Source organism: Camellia sinensis, unplaced genomic scaffold (genome assembly GCF_055761805.1).
Source record: "Camellia sinensis isolate YWXY unplaced genomic scaffold, ASM5576180v1 Unanchor215, whole genome shotgun sequence".
NCBI lineage: Eukaryota > Viridiplantae > Streptophyta > Magnoliopsida > Ericales > Theaceae > Camellia > Camellia sinensis.
Window position 1 is genome coordinate 45050 of NW_028129095.1, and position 9386 is coordinate 54435.

General features: G+C 28.5%; 2 pseudogenes; both read left to right on the plus strand.

Annotated features, from left to right (window-relative positions):
• Window positions 1–1705: 1705 nt before the first annotated feature.
• LOC145815591 (cytochrome c oxidase subunit 3-like) lies at window positions 1706–2515 on the plus strand (annotated as a pseudogene).
• A 4538-nt stretch (window positions 2516–7053) lies between these two features.
• Window positions 7054–8750, plus strand: LOC145815590 (NADH-ubiquinone oxidoreductase chain 2 pseudogene; annotated as a pseudogene).
• The last annotated feature ends 636 nt before the right edge of the window (window positions 8751–9386 follow it).

Sequence of the window (9386 nt, forward strand, 5' to 3'; positions counted from 1 at the left end):
ATCAGGTGTCTATACCTGAAATTCTTGTATTCATGGAAGCAAGACGTATTATAGGTGACGTAGATTATTATTCATTACATGTGTGAAAAGAGATAGCCGAAGATTTTCTTCGTGGATTGACTGAAACAAACTATTTGATAAGTGAATGTTCAGACTATAGTCCTTCGGGAGAGGAAGTTAGACCTTCTGTTATGTTAGCAGGAGAAATAGAAACTGGTATTGGGGCGGGAAAAAGTGTTACAATTTTTTGACCTAAAAATACTTATAATCTTGCAGAGTTTACGCGGGATCTAGACGTATTAGATTACTTAGATAGCTTTAATGGAAGATATCCTGTTACAATTCAAGGAGAATCAGATTTACCTAATATGATTATGTTCGGGGGTCATCCTTTAACTGAATACGAAATACAAACAGGTTTTCCTGGTTTATTGGATAGATATAACATGGTAACTTATTATCAATATCATTTCTATGTACATCTTGTTAAAGACTTGTCTGAAATATATGACGCAATTAAATCAGATTCTAATCCAGACCATATCAATATAGGCCGCCTTAATGTGTTAACTCAACAGGGTCTAACCTCAATAAATACTCAACATCTTCCACCGTCTGGTCCTCTAGACCTTACGTCGCTTTTTTCACAACATACTAAGGCATCCACAGTAGAATCTTTTGCTGATAATACAACTACTAATAATGTAAACTCTATCCTAGGATATGCCATTATTTCTTGTATTATGTTGGTAAGTATATGAACAGGTATAGAAGCAGAAGTTCCAGTCGAAGTATTATTTGCTTAATCAATTATGTTTTAGGATTAATTTCGCCTAGCCCAATTTATTATATATATTTACTCAGGTAAAAATAGAGCAAAGCATGCTGTTCTATCCCTCACTGTATGTGGGGAATAAGATAATTTAAAGGAAAAATATGAAGCTTCAAACTTTAAGTTTTCAGTTCGAATCTGAATCTTTTTATTATAGATATTTTATGTTTAAATACTATATTTTCATTAAACTAAAACAGTTTGATTTTAATTAATCAGAGATATTTGTAGTTATCTTTAAACCAATATTTATGCCTCAACTTTTACCTTTTTATTTTATTAATCAAGTTACTTTTGTATTTGCCCTAATACTAGTGATATTATTCGTATTTTCGAAATATGTATTACCTAAATTTGTAGCACTTTTCACTAGCCGTCTATATATAACTAAGTTATAATATGATTCAAAGTATAAGTGATATATTTTATAAGGAAGGTCTAATGCCTAAAGGGGATGATTCGTTATGGTTTAAACCATGGTATTGTGGAGAAACAAGTAATATTAATAGCAAATACTGGTAAAAACACATAATGCATATTAATACTATCATGAAATCTAAAGCCTATCTTCGAGCTTTTATTTAGAATATAATAAACACAGGAATTTTCTTAATTATATCCTATACACGTATAGATATATATATTTGTTATGTATTATATCTTGGCCTTTAGCTTGTCATAAAAAGCAGTGTATTAATTAAATGGTATAATATTGTGCTACGGACACAAAATTATAGGTTCAAATCCTATATACACTTACAATTTTAACTCAAGTTGTATGAATGAGAAATAAAGAATATTGAACATATAAAAAAACATTATACAAGTAGGAATAAAAATCAGGAATTTATAGATATAAAATATAATAAACAAATGTTAAATGTAACAAGAAGTGAATTTCAAGCACACCCTTTTCATTTGGTTTCTCCCTCTCCTTGACCTTTAGATAGTTCTACTTGTCTATTAGTTTTAACATGTACAGGAGTTTTAACTATGCACGGATTCGCATATGCAAGTTATTTTTTATTTATTTCACTTTTCTCTTTAATATTTGCCATGTCACTTTGATTTAGAGACATTATTTCAGAAGGAACATATTTAGGTAACCACACATTAGCCGTACAACGTGGTATAAATATGGGTGTAGCACTATTTATAGCTAGTGAGGCTTTATTCTTTTTGGCTATTTTCTGAGCTTATTTCCATAGTGCTTTAAGTCCAACTGTAGAATTAGGAGCTCATTGACCTCCTAGCGGTATAGAAGCAGTTAATCCTTTTGAATTACCTCTAATTAATACAGTTATTTTACTTTCTTCTGGATTTACTGTCACGTATGCCCATCATTCTCTTATACAAGGTAATAGAAAAGCCACTTTAGATGGTTTAATGTATACTATAATATTGGCTATAATTTTCACAAGTTTCCAAGTTGTTGAGTATTCAGTTTCTTTCTTCAATATAAGTGATGGAACATTTGGTTCATGTTTTTATTTTGGTACTGGTTTTCATGGGTTACATGTTATCATAGGTACTGCTTTTTTAGCCGTAGGTTTATGACGTATGTTAGCATACCATTTAACTGAAAATCACCACTTGGGTTTGGAATCAGGAATACTTTACTGACATTTTGTAGACGTTGTGTGAATATTCTTGTTTGTATCTATTTACTACTGAGGTTCATAAGTAATATTATAATGAAAATACATATAATAAAGTTACTCCATAATGTACATAGATTTAAATTACTCATTACTTTTATCCTAGCTTTTTTACTATTATTACTGTTACTATTACTTAATTATTATATTACAGATAAATATATATTGGGTTTAGTTTTAAAAACTTATAAAGATATATTAAAATTCCTTTTTTCTGATATTGGTCACCATTTCATTATTGTTATCAAAGAATATATACTGTCTTTTCTTAAAACTGTAGTGGAATATTGTATGTGTTTAAATGATATTCTTTTAAAATGGCGTAAATACATATGATCTTTACCAAAAGAAGATATATTGTTGTTTATGCGAGTAATGTTGTTATGAATAGCATTCCTTAACTGTTATCTTACCTTTTTTACTGGTGTCGGCATTCACACAAAAATATTAGCATGAAGTTCTTTTGTGTTTCTCCTTCTATCCATAATTTTTCCATTAGATTTCCGCTGTTATCTATGTAAAATGATTTATTTAAAAATACTTAGTATTTTTAAATAAGCTGTAATTATAGCAATAACACAAGATGCACTTGATTTTTAAACTATAATGAAAATAGCTAATATCACGAATAATAACTCTATTAAATACTAACCTAGTATACAAATATTACTTATATTGTAACTTAAATTTATATGATCCCTTAATTGATTGTTTTATCTCCCACTCTTCTTTGTTACCGTTATGGTAACAAAAATACCATAGAGATGTCTATGGTGTTACTTTCTAAAAAAGATAAAAGCTAGAGGAAAATTTGTTTAACTTATATACACTTAAACAATGATATTATTATCTTTATTAATCATACCTATAATAGGTGCATCACTTATATTAGTGGACTCTTATAGTAGCCCTCGTGGCAAAAAAATTTCTATATTTGAATATGACTTAGAATCAAAGCCCGAGAATTCGTCACGTTACAAATTTATTGCTTTAGTTGCATCCACAATAAACTTAATTATTTCTTTAATTGTGTTTTTATTATTCGACTTTTCTAGTAACCAATTTCAGTTCGTACAAGAATCATATGAATTAACTAATTTCCAGATATATCTAGGTATAGATGGGCTTTCTATATATTTTGTACTATTAACCACAATAATAGCTCCTATATCTATATTAAGCAATTGGACATCTATATCTGAAAATGTTAAAAGTTATTTAATAATAATGCTACTATTAGAAACACTACTTTTAGCTGTGTTTTTAGTTCTAGACATATTGTTATTTTATATATTCTTCGAAAGTATATTACCTCCATTATTTTTACTTATAGGATTATTTGGTTCAAGTAACAAAGTAAGGGCCAGTTTTTACTTATTTTTGTACACATTGTTTGGATCATTATTCTTACTATTATCTATATTAGCCATGTCATCTATAATGGGTACTACTGATTTTGATGCTTTATCAAAGACTAACTTTAATTATTTTACTCAATTATTTTTATTTTATGGTATTTTTATAGCATTTGCTGTTAAAACACCCACTATATTCTTAAACACATGACTATTAAAAGCTCATGTGGAATCACCATTAGGGGGAAGTATTCTATTAGCGGGTAATTGATAAATAAAAATAATTTATAAAACTATGCTTGCTTAATATTTAGTAAATTGCTGGAAACACTTAATGAATTTTTCACATTAAGTTCATCAGCAGGTTACTATGTATATATACTATAATATAAAGTACGAGAAGCTTTATACGTAGGATTTACCTTATCATTCTGTTGTTTATTATAATATTATTATAATAATAGTTAAGACTAGGGTAAAATAGTAACTTCAGAGACTTTACACTAAAAACAATTCTAGTCTATTTATCTTGTTTACTCTATTAATGGTTGCTTAATAAAATACTTTTTAAAGTATTTTAAAGACTAATTTATAGCTAATTTTCTATATAACATTATTACAGTTTTTGACGTTCAATGGATCTATCTTTGATTCTTTTCTTAATTGGTATATTAGGATTTGTGCTTAATAGAAAAAATATAATTTTGATGCTAATTTCGATAGAGATAATGTTGTTAGCTATTACATTACTAATATTATTAAGTTCATATAATTTTGATGATATAATGGGTCAGACTTTTGCTATATATATTATAGCAATAGCAGGTGCTGAATCTGCTATAGGATTAGCAATATTAGTAGCTTTCTATAGATTAAGAGGAACTATAGCTATAGAATATAAGTAATGTATTTATCTTTAATAGTTTTACCTTTATTAGGTTCAATAATCTCCGGATTTTTTGGAAGAAAAGTGGGGGTGACTGGATCAGAATTAATAACAACTCTTTGTGTGATAATAACAACAATATTATCTATATTAGCATTTTTTGAAGTAGGTTTTAATAACACCCCGGTTTTCATACAATTATTCACATGAATTGATTCTGAATCTCTTCATGTATATTGAGGATTTAATTTTGATTCACTAACTGTTTCTATGTTAATACCTGTGCTAATGGTATCTTCAGTAGTACACCTTTATTCAGTAGGTTATATGGGACATGACCCTCACGTACAAAGGTTTTTTAGTTATTTAAGTTTATTTACTTTTATGATGGTAATATTAGTAACAGCTAATAATTTTCTACTTATGTTTGTAGGTTGAGAAGGTGTAGGTATATGTTCATACTTATTGGTTAATTTTTGATTTACAAGAATAGCAGCAAATCAAAGTTCAGTATCTGCCTTACTTACTAACAGAGTGGGAGATTGTTTTTTAACTATAGGTATGTTTGCTATTTTATGGACTTTTGGTAACCTAGATTATGCCACGGTGTTTTCTCTAGTACCTTTTGTGAATGAGACAATAATAACAATAGTAGGTATTTGTCTATTAATAGGAGCTATGGCTAAAAGCTCTCAAATAGGACTACACGTATGGTTGCCAATGGCTATGGAAGGTCCTACTCCAGTGTCTGCATTAATACACGCAGCTACTATGGTTACTGCAGGAGTTTATCTTTTGATGCGTTGTTCACCTTTAATAGAATATAGTTCTATTGTGTTAATACTATGTCTATGAGTTGGGGCTATTACTACTGTGTTTAGTTCTCTTATAGGGCTATTCCAGCAAGATATAAAAAAAGTTATTGCCTATTCTACAATGAGCCAACTTGGTATGATGGTCATAGCCATAGGTCTATCTTCATACAACATAGCATTATTTCATTTAGTTAATCATGCTTTTTACAAAGCACTTCTGTTTTTAGCTGCTGGAGTAGTTATTCATGCAGTAGCTGATAACCAAGATTTTAGAAAATACGGTGGTTTAAGACCATTTCTACCATTAACATATTCTGTTATGTTAATAGCTTCTTTAAGTTTAGTAGCTTTTCCTTTTATGACAGGTTTTTATTCCAAAGATCTTATACTTGAATCTAGTTATGGTCAATTTTATTTTTCTAGTACAGTAGTGTATTTTATAGCTACTATAGGAGCTATGTTTACAACGCTTTACTCAGTTAAAGTATTGTACCTAACATTCCTAGCTAATCCTGCGGGTCCTTTAACTAGCTATAAGAAAGCGCATGAAGGGGATATTTATATGACCAGTCCTTTAATTATACTAGCTATCTTTTCTATATTCTTTGGTTATATTACCAAGGATATATTCATAGGATTAGGTTCTGGTTTTTTCTCGGACAACTCTTTATTTATACACCCACTACATGAAATAATGCTAGATACTGAATTCGCTGTACCTACTTTTTTCAAACTATTACCTTTAATACTGACTCTTTTCTTGACTGTTTCTTCTTTAGTCTTATCAGAGTTATTTCCTAAACTGCTTATATACTTTAAGTTAAACAGAATAGGATACAATTGTTTTAGTTTATTTAACCAGAGATTATATATTGAATTATTTTATAATAAATATATAACTGAAATTATATTGAAACTAGGAGGTCAAACTACAAAAGTATTAGATAAAGGTTCTATAGAATTAGTAGGTCCTTTTGGTCTAGAAAAAGGTCTACTTTATATAAGTAATGGTATAGGTAAATTGGATACTGGTATAATTACTTCGTATGCACTATACATACTAGTTGGATTAATCTTTTACATGTTAATGCCTTATTTAATATTAAATAACCTGTTAATAATAATTATATTTGGTTTACTCAGTCTTTTTGCTCCTCGTTAATAGATAATGTAACAATAAGACCCCTTTTATGTAAAAATATGCTTAACAACCCTATTTTATATATACAATAACATAATTTTATAATTATAAAAATAATTATATGATAAATTAAATTAGTAAATAAAGATATATACAGTAGATTAACTTTATCGTAGATTAACTAATTTATTGTATTATATAGTCCGAGTGCTGGAATTGGTAGACAGGATAAACTTAAGATTTATTGATTAATAATCATAAACGTTCGACTCGTTTCTCGGATAAAAAAAAATACCAATCATTAAGTTTACAAATTTATGAGTATTTTTCACCCTTAGTTTATAGTGTTCAAGCCACTAGAAAAAAATGTTATCCATATCTATTTTAGGTTTATTATTTTCAAATGCCGTCACTACTAGACGAGACAAATCTATATTATATTCAAGAATTTCTATGTTTATATTAATTTCCTGTATTTTGTTTTCTTTAAACAGTTTCTATTTAAAATTTCATGACATAGGTCTAGGGCTATATGGAGGTTTATATCACAGCTCTGTAATTTCTCACGTATTTCAAATTTTTGGCTTTATTATAACTCTTATGATTATTCAACTTAATAGCTTTTACCCTATAAAGGCTATAATGAATAATATTACTTCTAACATTAAAAGATTATTTGTTAATTTACAATATTTTAACTTTTTAAAAATTAATAGAACTTCTCAACAATATAAAATAATAGAATACCCTTTAATTATTTTATTTGTAGTAATAGGAGGTGCATTTCTAATGTCATCTTCTGACTTAATCAGTATATTTTTATGTATAGAACTACAGAGTTATGCTTTATATATATTATGTGCTATATACAGAGATTCAGAAAGAGCTGTAAGTGGAGGACTTACATACTTCTTGCTAGGTGGATTAAGTAGTTGTTTTATTTTGTTGGGATCAGGTCTATTCTTTAGCTTTTCAGGTAATACATCTTTTGATGGTCTATATACAATTAATCATATCTCCAGTGTAGATAGTAATTGATGAACACCCCAAATAATATTATCATTATATAACATAGATTATATAAATTTCTCTTTAACAATATTGGCTATAGGATTTTTGTTTAAAATAAGTGCAGCCCCCTTCCACTTCTGAAGTCCTGACGTATACGACGCTATACCTACAGTAGTGACTACATTCGTAGCGGTATTTGCAAAAATATCTATTTTAGTATTATTGTTGGAATTAGCACATTATACTAGTAATGTATTTGTTATATCTAATGAATCTCATGGGTTAGATGCCTCAGGAAATGGTTCTTGAACTTTTGCTTTCTTAATAAGTAGCTTGTTATCTTTAATAATAGGATCAGTGTTAGGTCTAACTCAGTCCAGAATCAAAAGATTATATGCTTATAGTACTATATCACACCTAGGGTTTATATTACTGGCTTTAACTATAAACAGTATAGAATCTATACAATCTTTCATTTTTTATTTAATGCAATATAGTTTATCTAATTTAAATGCGTTTATACTATTAATTGCAATGGGATATTACCTATACCAATACTCGAATAAAGATGTAAATAGTGATGCTTCTGCTCTAGCAGAAAGAAATAACTCTCCTGTTCAATTGATAACAGATATAAAAGGTTTCTTCTATATAAATCCTATATTATCTATGAGTTTAGCAATAACTTTGTTTTCTTTTGTAGGGGTTCCTCCTTTAATAGGATTCTTTGCTAAACAGATGGTTTTAACTTCTGCATTGGATAATGGATACATATTCATGGCTTTAGTAGCAATACTTACTAGTGTAGTAAGTGCTGTTTATTATTTAGTGTTAGTTAGACAAATATTCTTTGACCCTAGTGATCAAAAATCTAACCCTACATTAAACTATGTAACTGTGAAAAATGAATCTTCAAATCATAGTTTACATCTAGTGGTAACTTAACAGGTATAATATCTGTGCTTACTCTAATAATACTACTTTTCATGATTGCGCCTCAAGAATGATTAAATATGACAACAATATTATCTATTATAATATTTAATTGCTAAATGAGCCATTTAAGTTATACTCAGAATTTTTTATATATTTTGTCTTAATAGTAGCTGTTTTGTTAGTTTCTTTAAATTTTATTTTCGCTATACATGCTCCATATAAGGAGAAAAAGACACCATTCGAATGTGGTTACCATTCATTCTTACAAAATAGAATACAATTTGTAGTTTCTTTCTTTACATTTGGTTTATTATTTCTATTGTTCGACTTAGAAATTGTTCTTATCTATCCTTACTCTGTAAGCATAGATGTTAATTTAATGTATGGGTTAATCCTAATGGTCATATTTGCCACTACAGTAACAATAGGTTTTGTGTTTGAATTTGGTAAAAAAGCACTAACCATAGATTCAAGACAGTTCAATTTACAGGAAGTTCGTTCCACCTATGAGTCCTCTACTTGATGCTATCCATGAGAATTTTTCTAGCTTTGATGTGATCTCTAGACAGGCTCTAGGAAGTCTAAACAAACTTATTGAGCTTAACCATGTAATAGAAAAACATGGGTCACAAAAGATAGACCCTCAATACGTAGAAAGTTTACGTGAAAATTTTAAATGTAAGTTTTTTATGATGAAAATGAATTATGAGATGTTGGACCAGATGCTTTTTCATTACGAAGGTGTTGGTGAT